This window comes from Polistes canadensis, unplaced genomic scaffold (assembly GCF_001313835.1).
Source record: "Polistes canadensis isolate GaletaPanama2010 unplaced genomic scaffold, ASM131383v1 scaffold_32, whole genome shotgun sequence".
Classification (NCBI taxonomy): domain Eukaryota; kingdom Metazoa; phylum Arthropoda; class Insecta; order Hymenoptera; family Vespidae; genus Polistes; species Polistes canadensis.
In genome coordinates, this window is record NW_014569579.1 from 460,092 (window position 1) to 486,235 (window position 26,144).

At 29.0% G+C, this 26,144-nt stretch overlaps 1 protein-coding gene across 5 annotated transcripts in view; it reads left to right on the forward strand.

Annotated features, from left to right (window-relative positions):
• Positions 1-26,144, forward strand: part of LOC106784223 (focal adhesion kinase 1) — a 75,828-nt gene that overhangs the window by 7,323 nt on the left and 42,361 nt on the right. For 2 of the 5 annotated variants that reach the window (XM_014743543.1, XM_014743541.1), the window contains exon 1: positions 13,222-13,696. The exons of 2 other annotated variants lie outside the window; for them this stretch is intronic. The gene's annotated coding sequence lies outside the window, so the exon portion shown is untranslated. Of the gene's footprint in view, positions 1-13,221; positions 13,823-26,144 lie in introns of those variants that run through there. One more of the 5 variants, XM_014743545.1, reaches the window with a different exon arrangement.

A 26,144-nucleotide genomic window follows, 5' to 3' on the forward strand; every position in this document is an offset into this window, starting at 1 on the left:
CTAAATATTGTATTTTTATCGTATCTCAAGAAATAAAATCGCAATTTGATTTTAATATTTATTTCACATGATTTTTGTGTGTGTTTTTTTTTACACCGAGCACATTCGATCTGAATAAAATAATATTCAATGGATATCCAACGGTCTCTTCTTTACCTTTCATTTAGACAATTTTTTTTTCGCACGTACGTGCGAACATTATTTAAACTATTGACGGTACATTTATATTTCAAAAAAGTCCGTAAATAAAGTTTGTATCGATCCTTTCATTTCAAATTTTAAACGACTCGTGCACACCGACTCGTATTTACGTATTTATCCGCCGTGATAAAAAATAAAAAAGGAAAGAGTAGAGTGATGGGAAATAAAATAGTAACAATGAAAGAAACAACCGTCCAACAAAAAAGGGAACAACTTTCATTCCGAACAATAGAGATTATCAATGGGGGTTCAAGAACATGGACGTGAACGTGAACACGCGTTTGCGCTCGCGAGCACACACTTCCCGTGGAAATAATTTGCTAGAGAGTTCGCGGTGGCTCGTATGAATTACCAAGATGATATCAGTCATTTTGCCACGGTAATTAACGCCGTACCCGTTAGAAGGAGAAGGAGAAACATCATACATGCATACATATATATTGTTTGTATATGTATATACAGAGTGTTTCATCTAATTCAGACCCTTATTTGAAATACAATATCTTCGTTACTTTTGATTATACGATAATATTTTAATCAAAGAAATTATTCGGATCAAAGGTAGTAATATTTTAATTAATAAAGAAATTTGTGTCAATGTTATTATTTGTAAAATTTACAGGTTTTTATTAATATTTTTATTTTAACAATGTTATAATTTCTTAAAAAACGATTTCAAGGATATGAATTTGCTAATTTTTAAATATTCTTGAATAAGAAAAAATAGCTTTGGAAAAAACGAAGAAGACTAATATTTATTTCGATAAAAAATATATATTTTTATACATATTTAAAATGATACATATTAACTTCGACACATTTGAGCCTGATATTCTCCCAATGTTAGAAGATATACGACAAAGAATTCTATGTGCATGTTTGTTATCGTTCCAAAAGTGATGGAAAGAACAAAGAAATCATTCATTAAGCCCATCCGAAAATGTATTCAAATTAATATCGTAGAATTCGTCTTTTTATAAGTCATAATCTTTTGAAAATAAAAATATGTCAATCCATTAGAAGAAAACAACGGTAACTTTGAAATATTTACAAATATTAACATTTCCAAAAATGCATATATTAAGCAAAATATTATTTCTTTCGAATAAAACGATTTTTTCCTTTAAGTTTAGTCTTATCTATAAAATTTTAACGATTATATTTTCAATAAAAATAGTAGTAGTAATGATTTATCGTTTGTATTTCAAATTTACAAAGAATACAAAATATTACAATTAAAAATAACAAAATTACGATAAGTAAATTGAATTAAATTAACACATTGTATACGGGACATGTACTAATATGTACATATATTTTTGTCAAGACATTTTTTAAAGACAGATCGTCGGTTTTTAAGCAGTATCACACTATAAAATATTATTATGACCACGGATTTAAAATATTATATAAATAAAATATATCCTATATATATAGATATTTTTTGAAATGATATTCGGATGCAGTCAAGTCAAAAATATCCCGTATACAATATGTTAACAATTGAATAACATAAAATAAATTAAAATATATATAGTTTTAGAATTAGAATTAGATAACATACAATCTTGTATATGTTATTCAACTTCTATTGATTTCTATATTTGTATTTGAAGAGTATTTATATTAGATGAAACACCCTGTACATACATATATAAGTATAATATGCATAGGCTTAACATGTGAACATTACCAGAGCACGTCGGCTTGTCTTCTTTAACTTTCTGACCGAACATACACTAAGAAAGACGGAAGCACGATTAATTTCCACTTCCATTAATCACGAATACGTTCTCCTTCTCAACATGACGAAGAAGAAAAACGAAACTAGAGAATGAGAAAGAGAGAAAAGATCTTTAATTACGCATTGTAATAATCTGATCCTTATTGGCGAATATTCCACATGACTATTACACGAGGAGCATGAACTCTATACGTTTGCACGTGTTCGATATGGATCGAGTGATTAATATCGTACACATTTCATTTATTTCCAGTCCTTAATTACGGTATACGAGAAAGGAATAATTATGGGGGATTATTTTATATATAGTAAAGCCATTCGATGTTATACTCGTCAATGATTATCCTAGATAACTAAGGACATCAATTATTTCTAAAGATTATATTATTAATGATATATTCGTAATATAAACTACTAGTTAATTAATAATGCGTCACAAATTTTATCGGGCGTGATATATTAGGTGCCGCAATAAATGCGGTTCCTTGATATTAAATTCGTTCCATCAAAATCGTCATCATTTTTTCGTTGAAGAATTCTGCAGTTGCCTGAAAGATCGACCAAAATCATCGAAAATAATGGAGACTATTTTGAAGAATAACACACATGTATGATTATAAATAAATACTAAATTTGTCTAAAAAGTATCGAATTAATTGCTAGATCTAATATGCATATATTGAACTTATTGTATCATAATTTAGAATATATACCAAATTTTTTTCTGCACGATATTTTGACAAATAAGTGTTAGATGTGTATTCTAGTTTTTAATTATAATAAAGGAAAAATAATATTTATTAATTTCATGCATCAACAACTATAATTATTAATTTTCAATAATATAAATATAATAATATAGAATAATAAGATTCATTTTTGTTGCCTGTGTTTACAATGGTTAACTAAAAATTTATTTTCAATAGTTATTTATTATATATTGATTATTTGTTCGAAATTTGTTACACTATATCTTATTTCTATAATTATTTCATAATCTTTATTTATTGTTATTGTACAGTAATAAGAGATAGTTTGAAGTTTAGTATAGTTGAACGAGTTAACTTCTACCTTCTTCTCAGTTATCGTTCGACGAGAGAGAAAATCGACTTGTTTGATCCTCCAACTGTCCTACCCCACTTCTTTTACAAAGTCAGAATAAGAAAAAGGAAGGAACGAGAGCGCAACGAGTCTGTCTCGTGCAGCTATTCAGACATTCGAGCCACTTATTACGTTCGGACCCCTTTTATACTTATTCTTTTTCTTTTCTTATTCTTTTTCTTCTTCGTTTACCAGTTGAGAGAAGAGAATTTCTTCTATGTCCCAACCACTAGCCACCATTACTACCATCATCACTACCACAACTACTAGCAAGCTGACTTCCTTCTCCACTATATTTATTTTCGTTTCTCCCACGATCTTACCTGCCACCGTAACTCTTTTCTTCCTTTTCACTCCCCTTTTCATGTCAACGTGTATATATATGTATATGTATGTATGCATGTATGTATGTATGTATAAATGTATACATATGTACTGTATGTATATGTGTGTGTTTACACGCGTGCATTGTATCTATACACATCTTCGCTTAGTCCTGTAATATATAAACTGGAGACTTTTTTCTAGAATGTTGAAAATTTCTTAAGCATTTGTTCTTTTGAATGTATACGAAACATTTGTAGATACAGGGTTCACCCTAAAAGTTACTTCGTATTTATGCTATAAATTATATTTTTGTGTTACGGTGGTAAGTAGTACTTTAACAGATCATAAATATATTTTTGGAAGTGGCCTTACAACATATGTAGTAGAATAAATATTCATTGGGTTTTATTAAATTTTTGTTTAATTGACATGGCACTGAAAAAAAAGAGTTAATACAAAATTCATAATTTTTCTTATATTACATACTTTTTAATTTCTCGAGAATATGTATAAGATGTGTTACAAATAAAAAAATAGATTTAAAACAATGTATATAATTTTGTTTATCCAAATGTAGTAATTAATTATTTTGAATACAAATTTTAAGGTTAATCTAATACATAAGATATGTTTACAATTGTTTAAGAAGATTTTATTATTATTAAAAAATTAATTATAAATCAAATAGAGCTCGTCATTGTGAAGTATTAGTAAAAAGAGTAATATTTTCTTTTTATTTGTCTTGATGTTTAATGGAAAGACGATACCTTGATAACTGAATGACTGAATCCACCTGCGTCTTTTATAAACTCGCATCTATCGTTACATAGGAAGCCATGTAAGCTTTTTCTCTTCTTCATTTCAATAAGAAATGAAGAAGAACTAGACTTATAAGTGTTAATAATAATCAATTAACAAACGAATTAATTCTATTATTTACAAAATCCTGCAGTAAAATTTCTTTGTAATAGTCAACCAAAAAAGTTGATATAACATTATTAAAGTTGTTCTAAATGTATTTTCTTACGTTTAAAAATTGTATAGAAAGTAAGACAAAAAACAGAATATATGCATATATATAATATATTATATATATATATATAAATAAAATGTTTTAAATATTAATGAAATAAACACTTTATGCGCACATATGCGAACATAAATAATCATTACTTTTTCTTTTGTCGACTTAAATGTGGTACGGGTAAAAAGAAATGATAAAAGTTTAAAAACCAATTAAGTTAGTAGTCACAGCGCAAAGGGATTTGTATGAATTTTTGCGTAAATTTAACGACGTTAATATTTACGTTTTATGGCTTCCTTATATATACGTACACATATACGTATGCATACAAGGCAAAAGAACGCTCGAGGCTCAGAAGTTGGATCTCCTAGAGCGAATGTTTCTCCACAGTGTATGTACATGCTCAAACGCGTTGCAACATATGCGTGCAAGCTGTCCAACTCAGACACTGTTCGCGAGTTCCTTTTATTTCACAATCAAAGGGATGCAAATGGTTCGCTTCGAAGTACGATCTCGGCTACTACATTTTATACGTTCTCTCACCTCAACGTGTTTCTTTTATTAATGTTAACTAACATAAGTATAATCGAACTGGATTTGATAAATTAATATTTTTCAAATATTACATTGCACCGTTATTACATTTATTATTTCAATCATTATTTTAGAATGTCAATAATTATTAGTAACGCATAAATAAACTTTTAGAATTTAATTAGATTTTTTTCTAAAGTTTGCTTTTATTACATATTTTCATAGATATATTGAGATCGTATATTACTTTGATTTAAATTCTCGTTTAATCTAAAAATAAATAATAGTTTTAATATATCAAAGAAATCAAATTAATTTCTTCCTAAATTTGTCTGTTGCACAATCAAGTATTCTTTGAATGGATTAAAACGACTATTATATAACTTTTTTCCAAGTTCAATTTCATTATATCATTCTCTAATAATAATATGTAACGTAAATTAATATGAAAAGAAAGAAGATAAATTTAATGAAAATTGAGAAAAACATTCGAAACATTTTGATTGGTCATTCTAAAAAAAAAAAGAAAAGAAAAGGAAAACATTGTTGAGTTAGTTGACCTTATCCGGAAGGTTCAACGTTTTCCATATCATTATCAAGAACATCCTTTTCAGTACGGCGAGATCGCAAATTGGCGTAAAGTGCTCGCGCCTTGGTAACTTCGTCTTCGTTTTTTTTTCTTTCTTGCTCTTATTCTTCTTCCCCTTCTTCCTACTACCATATCTTTTTCTTTTTCGTCTGTTCGTTCCCTTCTTCGTCTTCTTTTACTATTCCCGCGTTGTCGCGGTTACGGTCATGGTGGGTGGTGGTTTATTTGCAGTGACTTAACCAAGAGGAGTATTGTCGCCAACTTGAAAAACTTGACGCGACCAAGTATCGTCGTAAATTCGCTTATACCTGGTGACGATAATCGATGAAGGATTTTCAAATACCAGCAAGATCGATTTTAACACATTTTACTCCTATTTTTTCTTCTATTCTTTAGAAATTTATTCTTTGCGTGTGAAAAAAAAAATCTAAGATTATGTAGTATTCAATTATAGATCGATGACGTTTCTTTATACAAAATTTCAAATGGGATTTAATTAATACATGAATAATATACGATTATTCTGTACCGTCAGCTTTATTGATAAGAGTTGATTGATTTTTATGATGAGCACTAATTTTGTTTAAAAATATAAAAGATTATTTTTTATATTTGATTTTATATTTTTCTTTCTTATTCATTTTAAATAATATTAATGTTACGGGGAGTATTATATAGTGGTCAAACTAAACCATAAAAATAAGTAACAGAAAAAAAGTTATACATTTTCTAAATACCAGTATGATCGATTTTACCACATTCTACTTCTATTTCTTCTTTTATTCCTAAGAAATTTATTCTTGCTTGTGGGAAAGTTTATGATTCTATAGAACAGAGTTATAGGTCGATGACGTTTCCTTTATAGAAAATTTCAAATAGTATTCAATTTCTGTTTGAATGACAAACGATAATTCTAGTCTATGTTTTATTCGTCTCATAACTTCTTTTCTGATAGAAGTGAATTTATTTCTATAATAAATATTAACATTTTGTTTAAAAATAGTTTGAAATTAAAAAACAAAAAATTATTTCTTGAATTTTACTTTAATTTTACAAATACAAATAATAAAATAATATTAAAGAATAATATTATAGAATGATAAAATTAAAAAGTTATACCAATGTTTTAAGTTTAAAAAATTCTCAAGAAATTTAAAAAATACAAAGCTTGTTCAAAATTTTTATGAATTTATTAATATCTTGAATAAAAACTCTGTGACAGCATTTTAAAATAATTAAAATTTATATAGAGGATATTTAATTTTGTAAAACATAAAATAACTAAAGTTCGACGATTTGTTTAAAAATGTGTACAAACAAATTAAATAGACAATAAATATTAATAAGATTGAAACTTTTTATGCGATATTTTATTCATTTTGAAGGATTCCAGAAATGTCGGAAATGAGACAGACTGGATGCAAGATAAAAGTGCGTAGTGAAAGTCGATAAGAAAATTGTCAACGTTGTGAGTTAATCGCAAAAGAGAGAGAGAAAGAGAGAGAGAGAGAGAGAGAGAGAGAGAGAGAAAGGAACTGTGATACAAAGTGGATTCATTGGCGAGCTGATTTAAGCACGCGACGAACATTATTGCAAATGAACGGCAATTCTTGGCAGCCATCGATCGACCCTCGAAGCCACCTCGACTTACTCGATGAGTCGTGATTCATTCGCGAGCTTTTCTGTCTCTTGGTTCTTCTTTAAGTGCTAGAATCACTTTTCTCGAGTGCCTCGACCATTCGTTCTCGAGTATCATCATGTATAATTCGTTCTCCTACTGTCTCGATCCTAACTATTATTTAAATGCGAAAATACTTTCAAAATAGTCAAAGAACAAAAAAATAGAATTAATAAAGAAAAGAATAAATGTACTTTTATACAAAATTTGAGAAATAATGTTATGCGCACACATTTCTAAATTGTTCGAACATTTTTTCAAATAATTATGAAAAGTTATTATTCAATGCAAGTAATAATCGTTTAAATTGACATTTTCTAAAAACTTCAAAAGAAAATGTTTAACAAAAATCATTGAAAATAAAAGGATCTTACGTCATTGTATCTGTGTATATCATCACGTAGAAATATTTATTTTATTATGACATTAAAAAATATATCCTCTATCACTTTTAAATATGATATATGTATTCATCATAAATAAGAGATAGTTATAAAGTCTAACTTTCCACGGTACTTTAACTAATCTCAAAAAATTGTTGAAATTCTTTATACAGTAAAATGCAATAAAATTGTTCCTTAGGATTTAAAGATAATTAATGTTATAGGATTATGACGTTCGTTCTCATTAAAACGACATGGGTATTATAATATAAAATAGTGATGGAGAAGGACAAAGAAAGTAAAAAAAAATGGTCAGAATGGACCGAAAGGATAAAAAATGTGGTTCGAGGTAAGATCCAATAGATTCTTGGAAGGCTCTCAAGCTATTAATCTTGGAAGCTTCACGTCATCGCTAATCGTCCCCTCGGCCTCGTTGAAAAGACGTTCGGTGGTAGTCCCTTGTTATCCCGTGTTATCGGATAAGTCGATTTGAAGCGAATTCATCATTGTGCGATTACGGACCGCTTCCTTTCTATGGTCTAATAAATAATTAATCAACGTCCGCGATCAAGGCCGACGATTCCGCTGGCGTTTCCAGCGCGTAACAAATCGCAATGCTGAGATTGCACTTTTGACCTTTCCTCCTCCCCAATGATTTCCATAAATGATCGAAATTATTTTCTTTACCGAATCAAAAGTTCAACTTTTGTTTTTATCATATTAATTCATGCGAAACTTGTGGACGAATGTATGCGTAGTTAAATTTATATTCTTGCGTTTAACTTACAATTATTTGTCCTATATTGTTTTTACATTAAAAAAAACACACACACACACACATTTTAAAATACAATATTATGCAGGATTGTATATATTAATATAATGTTAATAATAAAATATAAGGAAGAATATAGAAGGAAACAGTAATTGCTTCAGGTATTTACATATATTCTTCATATATTGTCGTAAATTATACTTTTAAATAGAAAATCTCTTTCTTTAATTAATACGTAAAATATAAATAATTTCATAACATTTGAATAACATTAAATTTAATTAACTTAAATTGATTAATTTTCATTGGAGAAATAAAAATTAAATGAATGATAAGAGTTAAAGCTAGACAAAAAAAATGAAGACAATTTTACGTATACATTACGTAAGAGATGAATTTTAGCAAAAGAAAACAATAATAAATGCTTGAAAAAGTCATTCACCTTTCTGGGCAGGATTTTTTCATTTACATGTTTCGATTCATCGACGATACTATTGATATCGATAGGAATATCGACGTGTACGCATTCGAGAGGATCAAAACTTGCAGCCCTCGAGGTTTCCGAACAGCTGTGTTGACATACTCTCGCGACATGCAGTCTTTCCGAGTATATGAAAAACAGCAGGAGATTAGAAGGAAAAAAGAAGCAAAACAAAGATAGAAAGATCTCATTTCTCTCGATACTTTTTTCTCTTCTTTTTTTTTCCTCCCTTATCATACTCTTCTTCGCTTTTGTTCTTTCGATATTCTCGTATGTGTGTGGTCCACATATTAAACGACTTTGATATGATGAAAAAAAGAGAAAGAAAATTGAATCGTATATTTATTTGTTCTCATATATCAAATTTTCAACAAAATATACAATAAACGAGGAAGATGAGAATATTTTATGAGCTTATAAATATGACATTATTTACTTTTCATAATTTTTATTATATAACATATACAAATCTTTAAAGAGTAAATTATATATTTTTTTTACCGAGATTAACAAAAAAACTATTGTTAAAAACAATAATAAGATTGTTTTATAAATAATCGGAATAATAACGAAGGCAAAAAGTTTATAATACTTACATTAGTGACCAAATATTTTTGAGAGACACATTGTAAGGATAAAATCATTTAAATCTTAACTTGGAAATACATCTAAATTCTGTTGAGAAGAGGATAGATAGAGAGAGAGAGAGAGAGAGAAAGAAAGAAAGAAAGAACGCAGCAGAGAGAATTCATAAGTTTATTTATGAGATGATTCACTAAACTTTCACGTCTCTATATCAAAAGACATTTTCTTTCTAAGAACTCTGTTAGTAATGGCATATATATTTTCAAAATCATAGATCTGTCTTTCCCTTTCTTGAGACAGTATGGATATACACAAGCGCATACACGCACACACACACACACATACACACATATATTTATATATGTATATGCACGTTCGTTAGTTTATCTGTAAAGTAAAATTTCTCACGGACGAGGGTGAACCGACGGAAGTACGTATTATTTAGCGTAATTCAATTTTAAGATATATACACAATTATTACCGTGCATTTCGATGCATTTTCTCTCTCCCTTCGCGTAACTCGTTCGAGCAAGCGGTATAAGCAAATGGAAGAGAGATAGATAGTAAGAGAGAAAGAGAAAGATCATCGAACCCATTCGAAAATACCAGGAATAACTCTGACTACACGCTCGGACAATCTCTTATATCGTTCTCTTTAAATTTTCTTCTTTATTTAATTTTATTCGGACAAACTATTATCGAGAAAAGTATCAAAGAATAAAATCGATAAAATTTCACTAAACCCTTGATATATATATATATATCGATTGTGAAAATACATTGAAATGTATTATAATATAGTGCATAAATTTTGATTTTAAATATCATTATATTATAATAATAAACAAATGTGAAGGTAAGATTGTTCTGTCGAAATAATTCTTTGAAAAAAGTATATCATTTAATTAATAATTTTTTTATGTTTTAAATCTAATTGCATTTATATTTATGTTTACAATTTTTATATTATTTTTATTTAACAATAATATCAATTTCAAAATTAAAAATATTACAAATATGGGGTAATAATTTAGCGTATATAAGAATAAGTTGAATATTTCTTTAATTGACATTAATTATTAATAATTATTTGAAAATTTTTATTCATTATATAGAAAATACAGAAATTATTCCTTTTTGTCCTTCTAATTCGCTACTTAGAACGACGATTTAGATTCTCATCTTTTCGTCTCTTGGCTTCTTTCCAAATGACTATTTCGCTCGTTTCGTCGATAAGCTCTTTCTCTCTATCTTTGTCTTTCTCTCTTTCCACGAGGTTGACCCGATTAACGGGCTAAGGGCGGATGTACTCAGAGATCTTTCTTCTTTCTATAGGGTTAAGGGTTACGTCAAAACACGTGTAACGTGTATCGCTTTTTACGCGTGCGTCACTCTCCTAAATAAAAATTGCCTGCACTTGGTGCTTATGTTAGTCTATTCTTTTTTTTCTCATATAATATTACGGATGTTTGCTTGTTTAAAAATAAAATTGAAAGGGTGTGTCCTTAACCCTCCCATTTTGCCCCTGTCTAAAAAAAAACATTGCATAACATCGATTTAGCAAACATTAACCTTTGCATATATTGTAATAATCAATTTTAAAAATGCATTAATTCCTATGTTTATTTTATTACAGAACGAACAAAGAACAAATGACGCAAACATAATTATCAAAAATACTTGATATTTTTTCATTATAACAATTATGTGGAAAGGAAATAACAAAGTTAGATTATGTGAAAATGCTAATAAAATTGTTACATGAATGCGCGATGAAGAAAAAAACACGATAATTATTATACAAACGTGTTTTAATATTAGATAATCTTTTTTGTGATTATCGAAATAATGAATATATAAGAAAAAAAGTAATCATTATCCATCATTTCAAAATTTTATATCATTTCGAATTCAATATTTCGTGTAACCTAAAGAAAGTTTTAGGAGTTTGTCAGAAGAGCCAGAAGGAAGGAAACAAACGCGACTTGTGTGTGTGTGTGTTACACGTTATAACTACAGTCGTAAAAAATCTCTTTTCTATGGTTTTTTCGCGTGACAATAGGTTCACCTCAAACGGGCCATCTGACTGGTCAAAAAGAGTAAAAATAGAGGTGGCCCATTTTTCGTTTATGCCCTTGCTTCTCGCGATGCCAAGGATCGTTAGTGTTTCTTTTTTTTTCCTTGCCTTTCTCTCTTTCCGTGAAAAAAAAAAAAATAAATAAAAAAATAAAGAAAAATAGACTAAGAGGGTGCTATTGTACGTTTTTGAAAGGAACGAAGAATACTCGTGATTTCAGGTGACCTAACGTTTTTCCTTTTTTCTTATTTCTTTTTTCTACAAAAAATTTTTCAAAGCTCTCGTTACGGTAGTAAGTCATTTTTTGTTTTATTTTAGAAAATTTAGAACAATTCTAAATAGTAAGCGAAGCAATGTAAAATTTCATTGCTCTCTTACCTGAACATACCAAGTGGAGAACATTTTTATTCATAAGCGTAGCTCTCACTGTTACAGAAATGAACGAATATGCGAGTTTTCTCTCTCTCTCTCTTTCTCTCTCTCTCTTTCTCTCTCTCTCTTTGCACGTGCTCGAAATATACTTGGAAGGTTAATGCACCAACACCTGTTACAAACTCGTTCCGTCGTCTCATGGATCACTTTTTGGCCACCCTCGCGAAATATAAGGGCGCAAGAAAATTCTTCTCTTTTTCTCACGTACTATTTCTTTTTGTTCTTTTTCTTTGCACAATCAAATCGTTGAACCGAAACGTAAGGAAGAAAAATTCATTATGTCGGATGCAATGAGATAATAGTATGTGAAGTATTATAAAAAAGAGGGAAACGAATGAGAAGATTAAGAAAGAATGAGAAGGAAAGTTTTATAAGAAGATATGGAAGGGGGAAGAAAAGAAGTAATATGTTGAAATAAATATTATAATAAGTGCGGATAAAATCAGATGTGTCTCTTGCTATAAAATAAATTTTACAAATTGACATATTCTAACAATTATGATTACAATTAGATTATAGTAAGAGAAAGATGTGTGACACAGGATATAATAATAAAAATACAATAAATATTTTTTTACGTAATACCTGGTTGTTTCTTTGTATAAAAATATATAATAACATTGCATTACAAGAAAATATCAATCGTTTAAAATTGACAGTAGGGCACAACTTCTCCTATGACTCACTATATATCTAATAAGTCAACAAATGAGAATAATATATTTTCTGTTTTATTCTCAAATAAAAATGAATCATATAAAGTCAATTTTTTCGATATTTATATTTAATTCATTGCCATAATCATCCGCACAATGATGTATTATATATACTATAATTAACACAAAGGTAAAAAAAAAACCAATCATCGGGTGAAATGAAAACAAAAATAGACTTCGAAAACGTATAAATATAAATGAAAATAGAAATAAATAGAGTGAAATAGAATAACTTGTAGAATGGATAGGAACAAGAAAATATGATGGAAAGAGAAGATTGGAAGGGTGGTGGGAGACGAGTCTGGTCGAGTGTGTATGAGTTTGTGAGTGTATAAGTGTGTGAGTATGTATAATGGCGGGAGGGCAGGACAAGAAAGAAAAGATATATATACATATACATATACATATATATATATATATATATATATATATATATATATCTATAGAAAGAGAGAGAGCAAAAGTAAGTGAGTGTGAGGGAGCAAGTGAGGAAGAGTAGGAAGGGGGGTTAGGAGGGGAAGGGGGAAGTGCGTGAGTGCGTCGTGTGCGACGAGGGACACGGTAGCTTCTCATAGAGAAGACAGTTGCTGTCTCGCCGCAAGGCTACTCGCATCGACACGAGGAAGAAACCTTTCCTTACTTTTAATATCCCTTTATCATTTTCTCGCGTATATCGTGTCCTTTTTTTAATATCCGGTAAGAAAAAGAACAAATTTATAAGTGATCGAGAGAGAATTTGTCGGTTATAACAATTTCGATGAAATATTGTTTTATTTATCGGTAACACACAGTGGTGAACTAACAATTTCTATAAGTGTTAATTAAGGTGAATGTAATATGCCTTTCAACGTGATCATTTTGTTTGTAACTTTTTGTTTATATTAAAAGGATAGGAAAGACAAGATTGGTGAATATCGGGGTTAAACAATAACCAAAAAAAATTGTTATTTTAATCAAGATCGAGGAAAACGATCGATGAAGTTTTGGATGGGTCTTAATAAACCGCGTGGATAGACACGACGAAGAATTAATGGTGTTAAGCCGATGACGTACGTATAGTCTGACAAAAGCGTAGAAGAATTAGATGGAGAAGTTCGTGATTGGTGCAGCTTGGCCCTACGGATTGCTCCGAAAATAATTCGTCGTATTTTTACCATCATTTTTATATCTAGTTGGTTAGTTCCATACGCTCGCGCTCACAAAGTGGCGTTAATTTAGTAAGAAGAAACTCTCTCTCTCTCTCTCTCTCTTTCTCTCTTCATTTCTCTATTTCTCTCAATTTATCTGTTTTTCCTGTCGTAAGAAAAGCAAGTTAATTAGTCTTGTCGACATCGCTAAGAAACGAGCAACTACGATTTTATTATTTCACGACGAATTAACCTGCTAATTGTTTAGGTTATTAATTGATAGTATAAATATCGAATTAAAAATACGTTACCTATTATTATTATTATTATTTTTTTTATTATTTTCAATCTTATATAATTTGTTTATATTCAACTGAAATTCGAATTTTCTTCTTGTTATTATTGTTCTTTTTATTTTTGTTGTTTGTTTTTTTCTCTCTCTTAATCTTTTTCAAACAAAATAAGGAGAAAGGTGCGATAATACACTTTCGAAATTTCTTCGCACGTTCCCTCGGGTACTTATCGTCTTCTTCCAGAAAGCAACTCGATTTCCTACCTCTTGTGCTTTTCATACAAAAAGAAAAAGAGAGAGAGAGAAGTGAAGACCCTCCTGCAGAAGAGTACCACGACTCTATCAGATCTTCGATAAATACCACTTCCTCGTGGTGCGAGTCGTTTATCGCACAACTTTCTGAACACGATGACAAACTTTTAGTAAAGCTGTGAAAGCCTATTTTACTCTCTCTTTCTCTCTCTCTCTCTCTCTCTCATTCACACGATATGTTGACAAAGACACAATGTACGTGTTTCTCAAATGGCTGTCATGAAGTCGATAAACTGAAACGTACTTTAATGTATGTTTCTTATGTATTGCATACAATATATAGATATATGTATTAATTACCTATAATGTTATGCACATAGTGTTACTTTAATAGAATGATCAATTTTAATGATATATTTTACAATTTGTAAAAACAAATAAGATTATTTTAGATGAATGTGTTTGTAGTTATGACAATGGAATGATAAAACATACAAAAAATTGATTCTATAATTTATTCTATAATATTAATAATTCTAATATAAAAATAAATCATAGAATCAATTTTTATATTTTTAATTTCATGACTTACATTAGTCTCATAATTATCGGCTCAAATGAATGGTGGTATTTTTTTTATGTTTCTTTTTTTTATTTTTTTAAAATATATCGAATTCTCCTATTGTTTTCGCGATAAAATTAACTACTATCGTATTTTTTCTCGAAATAATGTTTTGTTATTTACATAGGTACATGTATATGTATATGTATCATTGGATATGTAACTTGATCAAAAAATTTTTAATCAACCCTAATTTTGAAGATCAAAGTGATTGAAAAAATGACTCAAATGTTGTTTATAAATATTACATTTTTCAAAGGAAGAAATGAGATAAGAAGAATATAAAAAGTTGACGAAGTAGAATCAAAGAGCTTAATTATAGATCGAGAAGCTTCGAACGGGTCGGTGATCATAAGAAAAGATCAAGGCCGATAAGAGTCAAGGTTGTATGACGTAATTGGGGAGAAAAATGTAGGTTTGCATATTTTATTTTTCTAAATCAGTTACTGATTGAGTTATTGCCAAGACAAACATATGTCAGTGAAATATACAAAAATATTATTATCTAATCAATGTTGATTGTTACGTTTAATCTATAAAGATTTTTATCGAACTTATAATAGTGTCCAAAAATTGTTAATTATCTTGTATATATTATTTATTCTTACTTTATTTAAAATTTAATCAATAAAAAGTCTTATTGAATAGACATTATAACGTAACTAGAGAAAACAATTTTAGTCTCTACTTTTTTTTATATGATTTATTTTTATTATTTATTTTTAAATCATCAACAATCAATCAAGAGTAGAATCATTATAAAGTCGAACGTGTATATATATCAACCGAATTCGCATAAATATTATTTTCTTATCGATATCAGTTGCACCTTATCTGCAAAAGATTTTATTCAATGAAACCATATGATGCAATTAATGAAACAAATTTCAACCTATCTTCATCTTAAACAATTTATTTTTATTTTATTTATCGATCGAGACTATATATTATAAAGTCGTGTGTTTTATAAACAGATTTATAAAAATAATATTATTTAATAGATATCGATTGTATCATATGGATAAAACATTTTATCGAATAAAACGTCCAAGTTTCTGTTTACTGGATCGGATATTTTGTTTGGCTTATGTCGGATTACCGAAATCCTAGGCACCTTTCTCGGTAAAGAAAGAAAAAGAAAAAGAAATAGAGAGAAAGAGAGAGAAAGAGAGAGAGAGAGAGAAAGAGAGAGAGAGAGAGAGAAAGAGAAAAAGGACTTGTACTTCGATTTATCCGATCGAGTATGTCCCTTCGATCACTGATTCACGATAAAGTCGCGTGCACGCTTGTACCGTAACAGACAACGTTTTTTTTTTCGTCTAGTCAATGATTTTTTCGATGATAAGCGATCAAACAACGGTTTGGTACGCCCACATTTGGAAATCCCACAGGAAGTTGTTTCGTCCTACGAAATTCTCGTGAGTTCCTCGTTGCGAACACGATCGAGGGAGACCAGTTGCAACTTCTAAACGACTAACGGGAACTTCTACTATGAGAGTAGATGGATCACACTCGAAATCATCCGATCCTTCTTAAAATTCGATAATATGAAAATATATTTATTATAATAAATTTATTTTTGTTTCTTTTTTTTACTCTATTTTTATTATTTTCTTTTTTATTTATTTTGCACAATTTATTTCCTCTAACGTAATTTAACAATTTTTTTTCTTCTACTTGTTTGACGAAACAATTTTTGTCAGGATTAAGCGTGAAAGCTCGTGTTATTAGGTGTATTGCAGATTAAAAAAGATAAATATGTTTGTTTTTTGACGAATCGTTTTTTAAAAACGAGGATGAAACTAAACTTCCAAGAATGTTAAGCATAATAATAATATTGAATTTTTATTATATTATAATAATGTTTGAAATGTGTGTGTGTGATGAAACTTCGGTGATTAAACAGATGAAAAAAATTGGTATAATAGTTAATGTAAATTTCCACAATATCGTAAAATAGCTTTGATAAAACGCGTATCCCAGTATAATTCTTAAATTTTTATTGCTTCAATAAATAATCGCTAAACATGTAAATATATACATATATCTATACATTGTAAAAAATAATCGAGCAACGATCAACGCGATTATGACACGTAATATTAGAGTGATATTTATCGTCCTTTTATTTTCTTTTTAATTTTTTTATTTTTATCTTGGCGTCCAATTATACGGGAATTTGTATCTGCAAATGCGGGTAAACGGTAGCAGGCGCACGGTCAATGCTCGCAAATTGACGAGCATGAATAAATAATGAAATTCAATGATCGAGGACAAAAGTCATGACCACGGTAAACTGGCGATCCGTTTGATCTTTTTTTTTTTTTTTCCTTACCATCAAACGTTATTTACTAGTAGACTATTGTTAACGCATTCAACGTTTAACTAAACGTAAATTTATTATTCGCGTGACCTGTATAATCAATGCAAATTTGTAATTACAGTTACCGGTAGTCTACTTTTTGAAATATTTCTTTTTTTTTAACGTACACAGCAACGTTTAAGTCGCGTCAATCGTGCCATTTTCAAGTATAATAATATAAATATTAAAAAAAAAACTGATTCCATACACACATCAATCTATTACCGAAGGTAATGAACAATAATGATACAATTAGCAGAATAAATTGTTTAAATAAGTTAAATTTTAAATGTAGGCAACATTAAGTAGGAATAAAATTAATTAATAATGTTACAAGATAAAATAAATATTTTGGTCAATTTTTCTAAGAAAATTCATGCGTTAAGTGATTAATATCATACTAAATAGTTTAAAAAGATAAGAAAGTATTAGAAAATCGTTCATGTATTTCTAGACTTTCGATCATTCTGATTCATAGAGAAAAACGTTTTCAAATGACGACTACTCTTTTACTATGAGATACATTAATCATCCGTGTAATTTCATCCATGATGTAACGCAGTGAGAAAATGAAGAAAAATGAGCTATAGTTAACTCGACGGTTTCTACAATAAACCATTTAATTAAATAATCTATTTTTCGAAAGAGAATATTATTTGACTTCAAAGAGAGAATCTTCATTCTGATTGGTTAGATTTAACTTGAAAAATATTCAACCATTCAGGAGATGACGAGCTCAGAAATGAAAATTGTAATACTAGTCGACGTTTCTACGATAATTGAACTTCGTTCTGTTCTTTAACGTTACTGTTCCAAAGAAAAATACCATAAAAGCACAAAATGGTGGTAAATAGAAATGGGAAGAGAAATTCGAGTGTTTCGATATCGATCGAACTTATTTTGTTCCTTTTCAAATTGAAATGAAATCCACTCTTAATACTTTTCTCTATTTTCTGTCTACCCTAACGAAGTATTTACGGTTGATAAAACGAATAAGAACGATCGATAGATACTTTTACTCGTATTATATTGTCTTTCTCTTTCTTTTTTTTTCTATATACAGGTGTCCTAAATTTCGCTTTAATGAATTGAAAAAATTACATTAGATCGTCCCAACAATTTTTTTTGCATCTTCTTGTTAATATTACATATGTTGCGTGTAAAACTTTTAATATGTTTTTTTGGCAGATATTTAGAGAAGTGTGGCGGATGTTGTTAATAATAATACTTTAATTAAAGATTCATATTTTTAAATGAATAACCAAATATTGTAATTCTATTAACACAAAAGTTTTGTTTTGTTTTTGTTTTTAATTAGATATTTATAAAAACAACATTTGAACGTACAGACAAAACTTATCAAATTAAGGATTTTACGATAACTTATTTATTTTTATTAATACGATTAACGTGCAATGTTTGCCAGCTATGCTGAGATGCTGGAATGTAAAAGGTTAATAAACTAACATTGATGTTTTGTTTTCCCTTTCTCAGTAAAGCAACTATTTGAACACCCTATATTACTTTTTTCTTTTATTTTCTCATCTATTTTCTCTGATTTACTCGGCTTCGTTTCCGGTATCAAATATCACATTTTTCAAAAGGAAATACAATAGCGAGCCGACGAAATAGTATCGACCATGTCGTATCGTATTTATCCAGATTTTGCGTTCGCACATTTTATTTATCGACAATCCCATTAATCTCGAAAAGCATTTTATATCGAACGAGAGTTTGACCGTAATCCAAATTTATTGGCTCGTTTTATTTTACAAATTAATAATACGCTTGCATATTTGCCATCACGTTGTTCGGTATAATTTGTTAAAAGCGTCTGCTTTCAAATTTCAATTTGAATTATTATATTATGAATTTCTAAAAAGAAACTAATCTATAGAAAATAAATCCCATATTTGAAAGGGAAAATTAATTTGCATGTAAGCCTAGGATTCTATTGTAACTATGTATGCTATAGTAACAAGAGAAAAACAAATTCTTTAGAAACTTTGTAAATACGTAGAACATTTTTTCCCGAATAGAACATTATTTCTTATTGCTCATGTTCAATCTATTGGGATGAGGAATACCCATAAAGTTTCGGTTTATTTTTTATTTTATTTTTTTCAAAACTGTTACATATATGTACGTCACATTTGTATAATCAAAGTAGTACATCTTAATGTACGATATATAATTAATTTCGAAATAATTTTTAAAAACAGTGTGAAAGAACAAATTTTTTAAAATAGTATATTTGGGAATCATACAAAATTAACGAATACTTTTCGGAGGCATTTATCGGGGAACAATTGAGACGTTGCGAATCAGAATGGACCAACATTTCACCAGCTATGATTTTGAGAAAAATGATTTAAAAAATTCTACAAACTTTTGTCAATTTGCTTTAGACCAGTTTTGAAAGTGGATCCTTACAATTCTACCTTTGTAGGTTCAATAAGAGACAGATTTTTAAAATGCATTAGTTTTATTATCAAATAATGGGTTATTTTGGGAGAAAATGTGGCTTGGTCCATTCTGATTCTCGACGCCTCATCTCAAGACATAAAATTAAAAACATGCGTTATGCCTAATCTTCTCCCATTAACGTAAACCCAGTTTACTTCTTTTATACAATGTTCAAGTGCAGGTGAATGAAACCCGTGAGTCTCACGGTTCGCGTTCACCTCTTTAGTCTGTCCATCGACCCTAACTAGCTATTTATATACACGAGATTCTCGCCTCTCCGCTTGTGAAGCTGCGCGCGCGCGCCACACCACGTTTCTACGTGCTCGAGATGCGTTTACGTGTAACGTCCATGCACCAGATACAAATTTTGACTTCTCTAAGTTCGTCTTTTAGATGTAGCTTTATGTTTTCGTGTGTTTTTGAACGCTGGCTTAAGCTATATACGTTTGTCGTGTGCACCCAATTATGAAAATACCTAAGTATCGTACGTGGCTCATTGCAAACTCGCACAATAATTAATATTCTGGATGACATTATTTATTCGTTCAATTTTTTGTAATTTTTAATTAAATACAAAGTATCAATTTTATATTGTGTAAAGTATAATTTATATTTGCAATTTGTAAAGTATAGTTATAATATATTGTTTTTATTATGCTTCTTTTTACGGATTTGAGGGTTTAGTTATAATATATAAAAATCTTAACAATTTTAAATTAAAAAGAAAAGAAAAGAGAACAGAGACAATAAGGGAAATAGAAATGAATTTAGAGAAAAGCATATCAGAAAATTAATATTTAATTATTAGTACGCGAAGGTAGATATGTTTAAGAACTATATTTATATACTGGAACTCTAAAAGATGCAATGGAAATGCTTTTATCAAGCCAGTATTTTGAGTTTCTTATACGATTTTCTGTGCTTCTTTTCCCGGGAGAAATTTTCGTAAGACTTGAAACAGAGCTTCTCTCTCATTTTCTGTTTCTCTCTCTCTCTCTCTGTTTTGCTATTCCCTTTCCCGTTCTAAATCCGTAGCAGAAAGAAGCATCCATCGTGAAGCGAGTAACTGTACCGTCACAGATTTGGACCGAAGCTACCCCAGCAAATGTGAAATTACGCGTGCCGTTCTAATCGTTCTTGCCATCGAATATACGAGCGTATCTACTCGTAACGTCAAAATTACTCCTAAAGTTAAGTTTATTTTTGTACATCTGCGAAATTATGACCAATCGATCAATTTATATGGAATTTTGTGACCGCGTATTTAGAAAAATTAATACAATTTGTTTTTAAATTAAAAAAAAAAGTGTTCTTGATCATAATCACGAAGTTAAATGATAACTAGTTCGAAACGACCCCAACTAAAATATGTTAATTCGAAAAACAAACAATTAATGGCTTCCGTAAACGTACATGTTTTGAATTGCGATAGAACTCGTAACTCAAACTTACTTTATCATGGGGGGTTCATGGTTCTCTAAGATACTTGTGTTATCTCTACGTTCTATTGAATATTCTATTGGATCTGTCTCAAGTTAGACTCTCCATCATATTGCTTTATACGAGTTATCACACAATTGACTAATTTATTAGAATAACTGACAAATAAATCTAAAGATTAAATAGAAATTATATATTAAAATACTACGAAAAAGTAAATGAATTAATAAAACATATTATTACGTTATCGCACAACTAGATTATATATGGATATGATACACAAATTATTGTTTCGGCAAAATTAAATTGAATAAGTAAGAAATTTTTAAAACCGCGTTTTACTTGTTATAGCCTACCGATTAAAATAAAATTATAATGAAAGTTTAATTACATTTATAAATAAATAAAACGTAGTCTAATGATCCAAAAATTATGTAGAATAAAATTAATTTATAATAAAATTAATAAATCAGTTAGAACAATGATTTAAAAAGAGAAGAAAAATGGAGAAAAATATACTTTAAAAAAATTCGATGGAAATCTTTAGCTTTGCTCTGATCGAATCACCTGCCAATCGCAGTGTCCTCGAACGAACAAAAGGTGAATTAATCGGACATCCGCCACGTTGAACCGTACGTTGTTGAACATGCCCATCGCATAATTATGAGGGCGCAGCTGCGAGATGGCACGTACACCTTTTTCAAAACCGCTATATGCAACCGTGCTTCTTCGTTCAACCGATCGATCTTTTCCTGCTAGAGCTACGCACTCTTTTGCCATCGTTCTTGGCTTGGTATGCGTAACTACTATCGGAGTCACAGGAAATACCCTGATAGAATCGACGATCCTTCTCTGATACTTCGATCGATCGATCGTACGAGCCGGAAGTCTTGCGGTTCGATCAAAAGACTCTCATCGAAGTATTAGTTTCATTTTAAAGGAAAAGAAAATATTTTATTTAGAAAATACAAATTGAAAAATCTATTGCTTTTATCTATCTACAAATTTTCAAACTGCTTGATTAATATTCAACTTTTTATATTTCAAATAAATTTCTTTAATAATTAGGCTTAACGCTTCTTAATGATTATAATTTTTATGATTTCTTATCGTAAATGATACGACAACGTATTGCATATTACTTTAACAATTCTTTCTATACATTTTGTTTTGTGAAATTAATTAATTTAGTTAATGAGAAGCTTAAATATATACATGTTATTTTTATGCATATTTGATCGATTTATAAAATGATAATAATGATATCTCAACGAACGATTAATATTAATACTATTATGATGAGTGGAAACACACATATTGAAATATAATGATACTTTTTAAATAATTAAAAGACACGTTATGCAAACGATGAACGAACAACTGGATTGTCCTACATTTCAATGAAAACCACTCGTAAGCGTTGGCTATTTTTCCTCTTGTTATTCTTTTCAACACTAATGTCACGTTTTCAAGCTCGATTAGCTATGAGTTGTGTTCATTAAATCACACGTCACGACCGACCTGTTATTCTCTTCAATTCTAAAGAGAAAAGACAAGGAAAAAGGTCATCGATCGATCGAATGACCGTTCGATGATGAGTCAGAAACTGGGAATCGTCCAAGGGATAACACGATGCATTAAAATTCTGTTATTAAAAAATGCTCGTTGCTGCACGCAATTTATAAAAACATTTTATGTGCATCGCGTGCATATATCTCAAACGGGAACTATTTACATCATTGCCTCATTGTTGTCCCGTATCATTCTTCCTATTTGATGCGTATGTATATATATATATATATATATATATATATATATATATATATATATATCTCTCTCTTTCTTTATTTTTCTTTCTTTTTCTATATACATATGCAGGCTTACAATTTTTATTATAGCAGCATGCGTGACTTGAAAAATAATTTAATGCTCTTTCAAATAATAATCCTATCAAACCTAATTTATTTTTTCAAATAAAAGAGAGAGAGTATAAAGTTTACATATAGTAAAATGTAATATAATTATACAATACTAAATTAAAATAATAATACAGACTTGAAATTGTATTTATAATAAATATAATTTCGATATAATATACTCGTAATAGAAATTATAGAACAAAAATTGTATATGCATATATTGAATAATTCATACAATAATTATGTACGACATACCATATTATTCTTTTGAAAAGAAATTTCACTAATACCACTAGAAATTTATCGAATAAACCGATAAAGTGAACATTATATTTTACATTTATATTTTAAATTTTACAGCTAACAAAAAATAACTATCGTTAATCAAAATCACATTTGTAAATAGAAATTATAATGTTTTCTTTTTATGTGTTTCCGTTATAAAATAGTATATATTTACTTATTTGGAACAAATTAGGTGACTCATTCTGTATATAACATATATAGAAGCACTATAGTTCGGTGAACTTTGAAGAAGCTTTTGTTGAATCGTGAATCACTTCAGTGCGTTGATTTATCTTCTTCTTTGAACTCTCGCGTACATTATATTAGAGAAAAAAAATCAAGAAACTTTCGATCGCATTCGTTCGCTCGTTCACTTACTATCGCCAAGAAATTACGGAATTCACTAACGTTTCCTCGACGATAATAATTAACGTCCCGTTTCTGTCACATTTGAGATTAGAGTCAATCGCGTTGCGCGATAGCATTTGCCAACACAAATTGTGTGTATCGTTTATTCGCAATTCGGATATTTTATATTTTAAAACATTTTTTTTATTCGTATCTTAAATCAATCTATGGAAATTAAATGTTCTTAGAAAATTTTTTAATAAATTTTAATAAAAATTAAGAAACAATTTATTGAATTGTTTATGATGTATTTTTTCTTTAAATAGATATATTTACATATTTATTATTTCAAAAAGAATTGTTAATATTCATCAAAGTTATTTATTGTGTTCATTGAAATTTGTTCAACGAACATATCAAGCTAGCTGTTAAAATAATTTCACAGCTATTCTTAATTTAGTTTAGGTTAAATGTGATTTTTTTTCTTTTTTTTTTTAACTATGAATCGTATCCAATCTTAGCTTTGTTTATTATTTTTGTCATATTTTTTTTCCTTAAAAATAAATTATAAACTAATCACCTTTATTTTGATTCGCCTTTATACGTAAAATGTCATAGCTTTTGTTTTTAACACTGCTTTCTTGAAAATCTTTCAAAGACACCTGCTCTGACAGTTTCTACTTTAGGTCCGAGAGATTCGAAAGCTCAAATGGGATTCTTTCCAAGAATCGATGTGTGTCATCATTTTTCTTTGATCAATTGTCTCTATCGTAACATAGACTTTTCGTTTTATTCTCATAAAAAATAAAATAAATATAAATTTTCGTCAAAAAAATATCATCATATATGAGAAAATAACACACACAAAAAGATTTATAAAACTTATTATATGACTTATTTTAAATTACATTAATTTATATTATTAAATAAATCAAAAAATCAATAATTTTAATTATTCTTGCCTAAATACGATCTATCAGATTTCGGTCACAATTTGTATCATTCTATTTCCTTTTCTTTTTTATGATATTTAATTCAGTTATCTTAATATGAATTATCCTACAATATAAATAAGTACGAATATTAATATAAATTATACTATAAATTTTCACATTATATTGTATTTTTTTTTAAAACAAGAAAAAAAGTCAATCTACAGGGTATTAATTATTGAAAAAAAATATCTAAAATTACTTTTCGAACTACTTGTGTAATCAATAATAAAAATGAAATTCTGATATGTGACCCATTGGAGAACTCATAAGAAAAATCCGAAATATAATTCCAAGTGAATAATATTAATCACGTCGGACATAGCCGTGACAAATAATCTCGATCGGTAGATTAAAATATCTCTGTAAGACACCTTCGAGCTGTGGCTAGTTCGCCAATTAGCAATTTAATATCGAACACATACACCATCTTATACCATGTGCACCAGGTTGCTGCATAACTGACTGACTTTTCTAAGGACTCGATATGCACGTTGCGTAAACTAGTGCAACCGCGATATCGCGCAACACCATCTACAGTGCTTCTCACTTGCTTAATTATCCAACTTTTCATATACTCAAACTAAATAAACAAAAACAAAAATAAAAGAAAATTAATCCCCTAGACCTATTTAATAAATGTGTACGTATGTGTGTATGTATAAACTATTCCAGAAAGACCAGTATTTTTTCGAGCAATATCTTCCACAAAAAATAAGGTTTTTATTTTAAAATTTGAAATAACCGTTTGAATGTCGGAATTTTCATCTTGCAAATGAAACATCGTTCATGAAAATCGTTTAAGAATCGTATTTGCTAACATTCACTAAGGAAACGCTTTTTTTTTGTACCTAAATAACAAACATCGTACATAATTGTATTAATGAAATAAATGAACAGTCGTTATATAAATAATTGATAAGTAAAATAAATAATAAAAAAAGATAACGAGATGAAATATGAAATTGATAAATGGACGTGCAATTTCTTTGTTTATTTTTGTATTTCATTGGATTAAAAACAAAACGTAAGATTTTCATGGAAACAGCTTGGACGAAGAAGAAGAAGGCATTATGTTGGAATAAAGAGTGAGAGGGAAGAGACGTTATAATTGTGCGATAAATTGAGAGCCTAGAAGAAAGCCAGAAAGGAACGAAGAGTCGCTGTTCATTGTCGCTCACAGACCGGATGGCGTGTGCACTCTCACTGCATCAAGGGTTGCATTAGACTTTACCGCGATGTCTCGTGCAAGTTCAAGGCCGTTTTCTAAGGTGTACAATAAAATATATCTGAAGAAAAAGAACTATTTTATAATATAATAGAGATAGAATTATATTTTTTTATTAAATATAAACTTATATTTCTTATTTATTATATTATTTCTATACACAT